General features: G+C 48.6%; 1 protein-coding gene across 1 annotated transcript in view; it reads right to left on the bottom strand.

Moving 5' to 3' along the window:
• Nucleotides 1–1,807, bottom strand: part of MAP3K8 (mitogen-activated protein kinase kinase kinase 8) — a 29,178-nt gene extending 27,371 nt beyond the window's left edge. The window contains exon 1 of the mRNA XM_024750043.1: nucleotides 1,698–1,807. The gene's annotated coding sequence lies outside the window, so the exon portion shown is untranslated. The remainder of the gene's footprint in view (nucleotides 1–1,697) is intronic.
• Between the last annotated feature and the right edge of the window lie 8,744 nt (nucleotides 1,808–10,551).

Genomic DNA, 10,551 nt, shown 5'->3' with positions numbered 1-10,551 from the left:
GCGGGCAGGAGCGGGAACCAGGGCTACCGGCCCCGGAGCGTTGGCGCGCTGTCCGGGCCCAAGCGGTCGAGTGAGCCCCGCGCCTCCCGCGCACCCGGGCTGCCCTCGTCGGCCCCTGACTCACAGCTTCTGGGCCGGCCGAGGGGCGGCGCAGCGGACTCCAGCCGCCGCCTCCCCGCCTCTTCCATTTCCCCTTTCTCTCCGTAAACAGAAAGAGCCCGCCGGCTTGCAAGGCTACCCGAGCCCCCGCGAGGGGAAATTCCGGCCCCCCCCCCGCTTGCCCTCGGGGCGCTGGGCGGAGCTGGAGGTGGGACGGGGGTGGGGCGCGCCGGGAGCGGGGTCGGTCTCGCCACGCCTCCCGGGGGCCACCGCCGGCTGCGCGACTCCGGACCACAGCCTGGAAAAACACCCCCGAGTTCCCTCCGACCTGGGGACCCGGCAGTCGGGTGGTAGAGGGCGCCCCGACGCGGAGCAGGAAAGGGCGACTCTGCCTCCGCCCCCGGCCGCCGAGGGAAGCTCGTATTTCCTAAGGTGCCGGCGCCCTCGGCGCTGCTGTGGGGTTCCCCGGCCCTTTCCCGCGCCCCCCATGCCGGAGGGTGTGTCTGTGTGCTCGGGGCGGGGTGGGGGGGCGAACAGGGGCGCCGCGTGCTGCCCCCGCCGCGCTGCAGGAGGCGCAGGGAGCTTCCCGGAACCGCGGCCCGCCCCGCTCAGGTTTCGGTCCAGGTCACACACGCAGGGCGGTGATGCGTGGCCCCCAGCACCGACCCAGTTTAAGGGCTTGGGAGAGGCTGCCGTGGGAGGTGACGGGGCGCTGGACGAGGGCCGGGGTCCCCGCCAGCAAAACCTGGTTTAGCTCTTTGCAGCCTTTATCGGAACTGGTTATTGGTGGCACCGCCCGGTACAAAGTGTATCTGCCCCGTCTCCTCCTATAACCCCCAGCTTCGAGGCTGGGTTTCTCTGTCCCGCTGGGGAAGAAGGTCCAAATGCGTCTAGAGCGATTTTCCTTCTCGAGTGGAAAGCGTTTTCTCGCGGCAAAGCCGGAAGGAAGTTCTAGGGAAACAGCGCCTCTCTCCACGAAATCCTCTCTGCTGGACATTGCCGATACCCACTGAGAGGCGGCACGCGCTCCCCCCTGCCCCGCGCCCCTGCCAGTACTTCCTGAGTATCAGGACATTTTGCAAGACAGCCCCGAGAGGGAGAGACGCTGTAAGGCACCGACCCTCTCCATCTCGGCGACCCGGACGTTGGACGTGCCAGGTGGAGCCCAGACTCCAACGTCCTCGCTGAGTCCGCGTCCGGCCCTTTCCTGTCCTCAAGCTCGTCTCGGGCCCACGCACCCTCACACGCACACAAGGACAAGACTGCAGCGGAGCCGCTCGAAGTCTCTCCACGTTTCTCCTACGGAAAGTGAATTGTTATTCCCACCCAAGGAAGTCATCTGAGAATTGCCGGCGGACAGAGGGTAGCAGAGATGAGAAGCAAGGCCCTCACTGTAGGACCTTAACGCCCATCACTTCTTTGTGCTTCTGGGCCCGCGGCGTTGGTGATAACAAGGGGATTGACAGACGCCCGAGACTTTAGTAAAAGCGAGCCCAACTAGTAAATTAAACGGTGACGACTGATTGGAGACACTGAGCCATCCCCCCAATTATTTTAAGTACTAGAGTGCAGCGACATGAATGACGCGGGGCGAGTACCATTTCCAAGTGGTCTCAGGGCTGGACCGCCCCCCGACCCTGGTCCAGGGGACTGGGCTTCTTCTGCTCTTGCAGGAGGGCGCGCTGCCTGGACCGACCCTGCTGCCCTGACTCGGTAGATGCAGCCCGCGCCCAGGCGGGGAGAAGCCCGGCTGGCCTGGCCGCGGACTCCGTGGAATTTGGCCGGGACTCAAAAGCAGATTATCCCAGTCTCGGCTGAAACTGTAGCATCAGCTCCCTTCGCCTTTTCTCTGGGAACCAGATTGGCCTGGTTGTTGCCTCTAATCATAACGTGAGAGACGTCTCTCCTCTATCTGTTGTCTCTGACCAACGAAGGATGATCTTTATAAGCAATTTTAAAAATAGAAACATGGAACCACCCCTTTGATGAGGTAATGAAAACCACACCTAATCTTCTGGGAACTAAGTATTAGCCTTACTTCCTACATAGAGGTCTTCCAAATATAGTTGCATTTTAGGGAGCTGGTGAAATGGCTGCTCCAGCGGGGTTCTCTCTGGCTGTTCATTGCTTATGCAGTAGCAGATTTCATCTGGTGGGGTGAATTAAGAGATTTTACTCAAATACATTTTTAAAGTCTAGCAAAGATTGGATCTGGTGACCCGGATTACCAGAGAGAGAGGACAATTGAAGAGAAAGAAAAAGTTTGCAGGCTACTTGCATTTTTCTCCGTCAAGACTTTGTTATACAGGCTTGCAAAAGCAATACTGCTCAGCGTGCTAGAACAGTGAGGTTTAAACTTGCCGAGGAGAAATCACCGGAGCGGGAGTGTGTACAGGCAGAGGTGGCTGATTAAAACACATTACAAAGCAGCTCTGGAAGCTGTTTGCACCCAACAAAATGCACTTGAAAATTGAGTTGCAGTGTACTTGAAGGGGCTTTCTCCACTGGCAGGTTGGGACAATAATAGGTTTGTCATCTGTAGTTTGGGAATCAGAGCTCATTTACTCAACAGAACCAAAATGATGAACAGTGGCAGGTGACCCAGTCAGTGCATCAGCCTATGTAACCTTAACGGGCTCTAGACTAATAAATAGAATACAGGACACTGCTTTCCAGTCTTCTTCATATTCAAAAAATATAATATTTTTAGAGAATACTGGGATAAACTGGAAAAAAGTAGGGGATACCTATATGTGGCTTGGTGACAAATGTATATCTTTTTCTTAAATTATAATAATAGTAAAATACAAAAGGGTTTGAGGAAGATCATTAAATACTGAATTTCAGTAAAGCTTTAAATAAGATTTGGGGCTCTCACTGCTGTGGCCTCTCCCGTTGCGGAGCACAGGTTCCAGACGCGCAGGCTCAGCGGCCGTGGCTCACCGGCCCAGCCGCCGTGTGGGATCTTCCCGGACCGGGGCACGAACCCACGTCCCCTGCATCGGCAGGCGGACTCTCAACCACCGCGCCACCAGGGAAGCCCAAGATATTTTTAAAGTGAAGAGGAACTTGAGCCTGATTCCATGAGCATAACTTTTTTCTGTCTGGCTTTTGTTGCAGCTATACATATTTACCCATCCAGAGGTTTAAACAATGACCTCTTTAAACTTCTGACAATAACCTTCAGACGAGAAACTGTACAGACACGTGAGTCATCAATTTAAAACCACTATTACCGTCATGAACTTTTTTGAGCAGTTGAACTTGTATGTTAGAAGTCCAGTAGGTCTTATTTTTTTCATTGACGGAGGTAAGTTTCTTATGATAATGTGAGTGGATTTCAGTGATAATTGAACTTTTTCATATTAAGTCTTTCTAAGTTACAAAGCTGTAATTTGCAAAACTTGCATATGCGCTGTCAGAGAATTTAGCTTGGATGCCACTAAAAAGACACAGCAGATGGAAGGATGAAGCACCCAGGGGAGGAGATTCAGGACCGCCAGACCCACCCCGTCCCCCCACTCCCAAGGCTGATGCTCCCTGGACTTTGGCCCTGCTCCTCTGGTACCTGAAACACAAACTGCTTCCTCCAGCCCGGCCCGGGCCCCCTGCAGCTGCTGGCGATGAGCCTGCTGGCCTCTCGCAGCATCTTGAGGGGGATTAGGATTCCAACAGACCTGTGGGGACCACCACATGTGCACATTACATTCTGCGCTGCCGTCCCCGCCGCCCTGGCCACCCTACGGCACCCCAGAGAGGATTACAGAGGCACCTGAATGCCTTAAGGGATCGGGGGTATCTATATTCCTGCCGCATCCGCATGCAAGGCTTTCCCCTGCAGACCACCCAGAGGGCGGACAAGGATGAAAGGGACAGTCCCCTCTGTCCTCATCCCTCCTGTGCCTCTCCTCACCTTCTGCACTCACAACTTCTGCCATCACTGTGCCAAGTGGGAACAGCAAGGAAGGAGGGCAATGGGGCCCGGGGCAGAGATGGAGACCTCACATGCGGGAGATGGGGGGAGAAATCCCCTGCTTCCAGATGCTCTCAGCTGTGGCCGTTGTTTATCTCTGAAGGCCGTGTTTAAACTGGGCCTAGGTGTGAGTCAGACACCTTTTGTTCTCATGTGCAGAGAGCTAAAACTCGGGTCTCTCAAAGGACCTACATCACGCCGTTCTGTATGAAATGTATTATGTTTCTTTGTTCATTGCTTTGTGCTGTGACTTCCCCAAATGTGAGGTCCATGAACCACACTTTGCAAACAGAAACTACTGCTCTGTGCTTCTCTCTTCCACCCCCCAAATGGAAACTCCTGGTACAGCATTTCTTAATCTCGGGCTTCCGAGATTACCACATGGGTTGGGATGCCCCCAGGAACTGTTCAAGGCTCTCTCCTCCGGCCAGTGCGATAACTTTCATTTTTCCCATTTTTAGAGGGGGGAAAAGGGCTCAGCAGTGAGGCTCCCCCAAACTGCATGGGGCCAAACGTTGGAGCAGTCCCTGATGGATTTGTGGAAATTATCTCCTAAGCATCTCCCACGACTCCTTATTAGCCAGAGTCCCCTCATCCCAGGACCACACATCACCTGCAAACACGATGTGAGGGACTACCGGCAACTTATTGCTTGGGGGAGGCAAGGAATTGTTTTTAAAAATTAAGCACAGGCTGATCTGCAAGTGTAAATGTAGAGGTAGAAAAAAAAAAAACAAAAAAAAACACCAGAAGAGCATCCTCTCCCAAAACGACCATTACTAACCTCCTTTGAAACGGTGTTCTTCACACATTACATGTTAGGAAATTGGCCGGATTAGTATTTCAACAGCCTTTACAAAAAGGTGTTTCATGCTTATTCTCACGTGATTAGTTTAAACCAAGTGAGTTAAACACATTTTGGGGTTTGCCATTGCAGTTACAACACTAAAAACAATTGCCAACAGATTCCTCTCAGCATGTATTGGGGAGACTTCTCCCCTTTCTTAACCAAAGCCCGGGATTAATGTTCATGAGAACATTTTTCTAAGTATCAAGATGCTTCGATGGATGACTTCATAATAATGAAGCATCCTGATACGTTCCGACCACATTAAAAATAATGCTAGTAGCTGTCGTATTTTAGGCACTAGCTGCGTCCCGAGCACTGTGCCCGTTGCTTTCCTGAGACGGGCACTAGTCTCTCTTTTTTGCCAGTAGGATTTACATGACTTTAAAGAGGCTAACTATTGTGTCCAAGGAAACCAGACGTTAATCCATGTCTGATCCCAAGTCCAAAGAAGCAATGTCTTGCATCTACCAGCACGGGGTTAGATGGACGCAAAAGCGCCTGGGTGCATGGCTGGGTCTGCTGGTGCCACTCGGAGGAGAACAGGACTGAACCTCAGCCCGTTGTGAAAGGCCTCCCACTGCTTTCCCATCTGGCCTCTCCTTTGCAGGAGGTTGGTTTTCCTTTTCAGGCTCTAGCCTCTGGCTCCCTTCTGCCACATATGAATAAATTTCAGACATACCTCTACTGGGTCTTCAGGTGGATAATCTTTTATCTCTAACCATGGGAGGAGAGGTTCTGAAAGCATTTCAGCTGTCTCCCAGGGGGTCGAGATGTGGAAGAGGGCTGAGCCCAGGAAAACTCAGAAATAGAACGCTAGTTTTGCTTATGCTTAAGGGAAACCAGCTTTAATGTCTCTTGGGGTCTGTGGGAGCCCAGAGAGACTTCCTGCCCCCTCTCAGCCTGGTTCTGGGTGGGATGATGGGTGCTTAGAGGCACTGCTGGGGCTTAAGAGCATCCTGAGATGTTCTCATGGATGCTGAGGGCGGATGGACGGGCAGTTTTTCCCACTCACCCACCCAGCTCTGGCACAGAGCACAGGCCCCCGAGGCCAAGGTTCTCCCCAAAACAAGGGTCCTCACCCAAAGCCCTACAGAGGATGGATGGAGCCTCTTTCTATCAGCTCACCGAGCCGGTGATAAACTCTTCAGGATCTGTGACAGCTGGTTGTTAAATAGAGTCATGACTAAAAATAAAATTATATAAAATTACAAGTAAATGAAATATATAGTAAAGACAAGTAATAAATATGAAAAATTTACCACTTCCCGATTATTTTGTTGCATTTTATTGCTTTCCAGGCTCTCACTCATGTCTATTACATCCACGTGGTGGAAATACTACACCGTGAGGGGTTCCTGTACGTCTCTTTCTAACTCTGCACTTGGTGGCCTCGAGTTAGCAACTGAAAATAGGCCATCGTGGGAGTATTTACACCACAGAAACCAGCAAATGCTACAAACCAGGGCAGGGCTTTCACAAAGCTGGCTGTTAAACGTTTGCCTGCACAGAACTGCGTCCAGGTACTTGTGACACCCTTTTTAGGTACTTGTGACACCCTTTTTAGGTACTTCTGGCACACTTTAGGTTATCCGCTTTTGTACTCTACCCTCCCTTTTCTAACACTCAATAATTCATCGGAATAACTTTTATTTCTACCCAAGTAGCAAAATCTCCAACAATGAAGGGTGATCGTGGGCCCCCATCTCTCTGTCATTCCTGGAGCTTCATCTCTGTTCTAACAGTAAAGCCATGGGAAGGGGAGAAGGGCATGGAGGGTCTGTCCTGAGAGCGAGGCTGCAGCCTGGGCTGACCCCTCGGGAGCGGTGGCAGTGGACACTTTCCTTCATAATCTAAACTGCCAAGCTGATGCTGGCTGGGTTTACGATCAGGGTTGCCCACTGCCTCTTAGGAATCCCCTGGGGAATTCTTGTTCATATAAAGGGGCTTGGGCCCCTGAGATATGAATTTCAGAAAGCTCCAAGAGAATGGGAGTATGGAGCAAGCAAAAAGAACATGTCTTGCATTCACACCTGTGCTTTACCACTTTCTGTCCATGTGACTGTAGGCAAATCAATAAATTCATGGAGCTTTAGTTTCTTTATTTATAGAAAGGGAAACAAATAAAAATTACTTTGTTTTCATTTTGCTTTTTACACTTTCCTTTTTTCTTTAATAACGTCAAGTGCTATCAACAACTCACAGCTTTGACACCAGGAGCAAAGTGAAATCCATTATTATGGGTCTTTACACTGAAATACTTATGGAAAGCACAATACTTTCATATATGTGTCAGTTCTTATCATTCATACAATGACCTTGAAAGTGACTGTCATTAGGCCTGTTTGACATTTGAGGAATCTGGAATTTACAGTAAGTAATTTACCTGAGATTACTCAGACAATACACAGAGCCACAATTCTAACCCACACTTGCTACTTTCAAAACTCTGCATCAACTATACTCCAATACAAAATAAAAATTTAAAAATAAATTTAAAAACTACCTAAGGAAATAAACTAAAAAACCAAAAACCTATGCAGCCATTAGATCTATGATATTCTTTGACATAGCGGGCGCTATAAGTCATTCATTCAAGAGCCACTTAAGGGCATCAATAGACTCCAGGGACACACCTCACGGTGCATCTGCTGCTACTTACTGTCCGTGAAGCCGCTGGCCAGTCCTCCCTACTTCTGCCTGCGGCCCTGCTCTCAGAGGCCACGCCAGCCTCCCCCAAACCCCACCTTGGTTGCTTGAAACCTGCCACTGTGGGTGGTTCTAGCTAATTGAACTGCAGGAGGGTCAACAACCTGGGCTTCACCCACCAGATCCAAGATTCATGAGCATATTGCGGGGCACAGACGTCTGAGGGGCCGGAAAAGTAAGATGCCTCTTCTTAGCCGTAGATCATTAAAGTTGGAGAAGCTCCAGACACACCACATGTAAGCGCCCCTGTTCCCGGTGCTCAGGTTGTAGCTTTAACTGCCCCCCAAAGAACTCCAAGTTAGAGATCACACCGAGAACCTGTACTTTGTAAAAATTTAAATCTGATGGCAAAACAAGTTATGTTCAGTAAAGACATTCTGGTAAGTAGAGATAATGGAATGTGCCCCCTGTCCCAATCCTCAGGTCAGCCATAACTACTGTCAACACTGTAGGGAACAGCATAATGATTTTTTTTTTTTTTGTAATGCACAGAAATTAAGATTTTGTTGGCTTTACCCCTGGCGACTGCTTCTAAAATTAGCTTTGCAAGTGAGAAGCAAAGAGTAACCGCCACACTATTTAGAAGGCAATTTGCTCACTCATTTGTTTATTCACCCAACACTTGAGTGAGCACAGTACGGCAGGCACAGTTCCAGGTGCTGGGAAACAGCAGTGGACAAACTCAATGGCCTGCACGGAACCTGTAGCCTGGGGACAGCAGAACACTGAAGAAACAAACACATATAAGAGGTCAACTTCTGACAAGCGCCATGATGGAAATGAACAAGGTGGAGGAAGTAAAGGGAAGTGAAAGATGCTTATGAACTGGATCTTGCGAAGCTCAGAGAGGACCTTTCTGAGAATGTACCCCTCACATAAAGATGATGATGTAGATGATAGCAGCCTGATATAGGTCAGAAGTCACCATGTAGGTGTAGCTGTTAATCACTTAAATCCATGTTTCAATTTTGTTATGAGCTGATGTCGATCAAGTCTCAAAGTAAGCAAAGATCTTAGAGGTGATTTAATTTAACACCTTCACTTTATAAATGATAAAGATGATGTCAGGGCGGTGACTTAGCCAAAATCACGTTACTAGCAAAGAGAAGAAATATGTCTAGAGGCTAACTTTTGTCACCCACAAATCCCATCTATTATTGCTATAACATGCGTCTCCTTTTAGAGAAGCATAATATAAAGAAATGTTGCTCTATATTGTTCCCATAAATACACTGTAATCAAATATAATCAATTACATAGTATCTGGTATCTTTTTTTTTTTCCCTGATGCAAAGTCTGGGGTGAAAGAAAGAACAAGGGTTTTAGTGTCAGTTACATAACATCCGGATGCCTTTTCTTTTTCTTTTTTTTTTTTTCTTTCTTTCTTTCTTCCTTGTCATTCCCTAGCTGTGTGATTTGGAAAAGCTACTTAATCTTCTGGGCTTTAGTGTCCTTACTTATGAAACCAGGATGCATCATAAATGTGGTTTTTATTCCAATGTTTAAATGGAGAAAATAGTGAGAGGTTATAAGGGGAAAATATAGCATACATAGAATGATAAAAGTTAACATCTTCTACACAGGGGAAATAGAGTCAAGCTTGCCAGTGGTTGGGTTTTTCTTGCAACTGAGTAGGGCTCAGGTTAGTAACAGAAACCCTGGGTCAGTGTGTGGAGAAACCTGGTAACCAATCCAGCAGTTCGAAGCTGTATCGCTGTGGTTTTTCTCTTTAAGTAACCAAACCTTCCGGTTTTCTTTGGTGCCTGTTTTCTAACACTTGCTTTATTTATTGCATCATCAGCTGTGTGGTAGTGGTATCATTTTTACCAGTGAACTGGATTATCCCTCTGCAAATCTCCCTGGGGTTCTTGGAAAATTATCTGAAATTGATCACAGCCAGGGCATTTTGAAGGAAATACCCAACTAAGAAATCATCGACTGTTCTACAGAGTTTGCAGAGGTGTTCGGAAGATCTTAAGAATCTGTTTAGAAAGGTCAATTTAGAGGTCCATGTTTAGGTCTCAGAGATCTCCATGGAATGCTCATTTTTTTAGAACACTGAAACAGACAGGAAGAAACCTAATTTTAATGTGTTTGAGCCTTTAGCTCTGAGGCTCCTCAAGCAGGCTGCTCTTTTCCTATCCCAGCTGGGGATATCCCACAGACCAAGCAGTAGTGGTCTGATCCAGGGAGAAGATGTGGCTCCATCCCAAGGATGGGAATCACACTCTTTGCAGATACCAGTCCCCTCCAACTCAAGGCTGCTTTCCTCTGATTTGCAGCCCCTGGCAGGCATTTCTGCCCAGAAAAAAGCATTCTCACTGTGGCTTGTTGGCAGCAACATTTCCAGATGTGCGGGCGATGCAGCCAGTGACAGATGGCCCAGAGAAGGGACACCGGCCTGCAGAGGAAAGAAACCTGGTACCGCAATCTCACTTCCCTCTTGCCTCTTCAAAGAAATTTTCTTTCTTCTTTCTTTCCTTTCCTTTTTTTTTGTTTTTTAAGAAAATAAGATATGAGTTAGCATTAAATGTGGCAAGAATAAAAATGCATATTTCTGTGCTGGTGACTATGTGTCTGAGTTCATGGGTTTGTTGGCATCTAAGGTCATGGACCTCATCATTAAAGACAGGATCACAATGAAAACTCACCTATAAGTGAATCAGTAGAACTCTTTGTAATCTAAGTAAAAAAAAAAAATAACATAAGCATGGACTTCCCTGGTGGTGCAGTGGTTAAGAATCCGCCTGCCAGTGCAGGGGACACGGGTTCCATCCCTGGTCCGGGGAGATCCCACATGCCGCGGAGCAACTAATCCCGTGAGCCACAACTACTGAGCCTGTGTGCCACAACTACTGAAGCCCACACGCCTAGAACCCGTGCTCCACAACAAGAGAAGCCACCTCAGTGAGAAGCCCGCGCA

This window comes from Neophocaena asiaeorientalis, unplaced genomic scaffold (genome assembly GCF_003031525.2).
Source record: "Neophocaena asiaeorientalis asiaeorientalis breed wild unplaced genomic scaffold, Neophocaena_asiaeorientalis_V1.1 scaffold4, whole genome shotgun sequence".
Lineage (NCBI taxonomy): Eukaryota > Metazoa > Chordata > Mammalia > Artiodactyla > Phocoenidae > Neophocaena > Neophocaena asiaeorientalis.
This window is presented reverse-complemented; position numbering and strand designations above follow the sequence as displayed.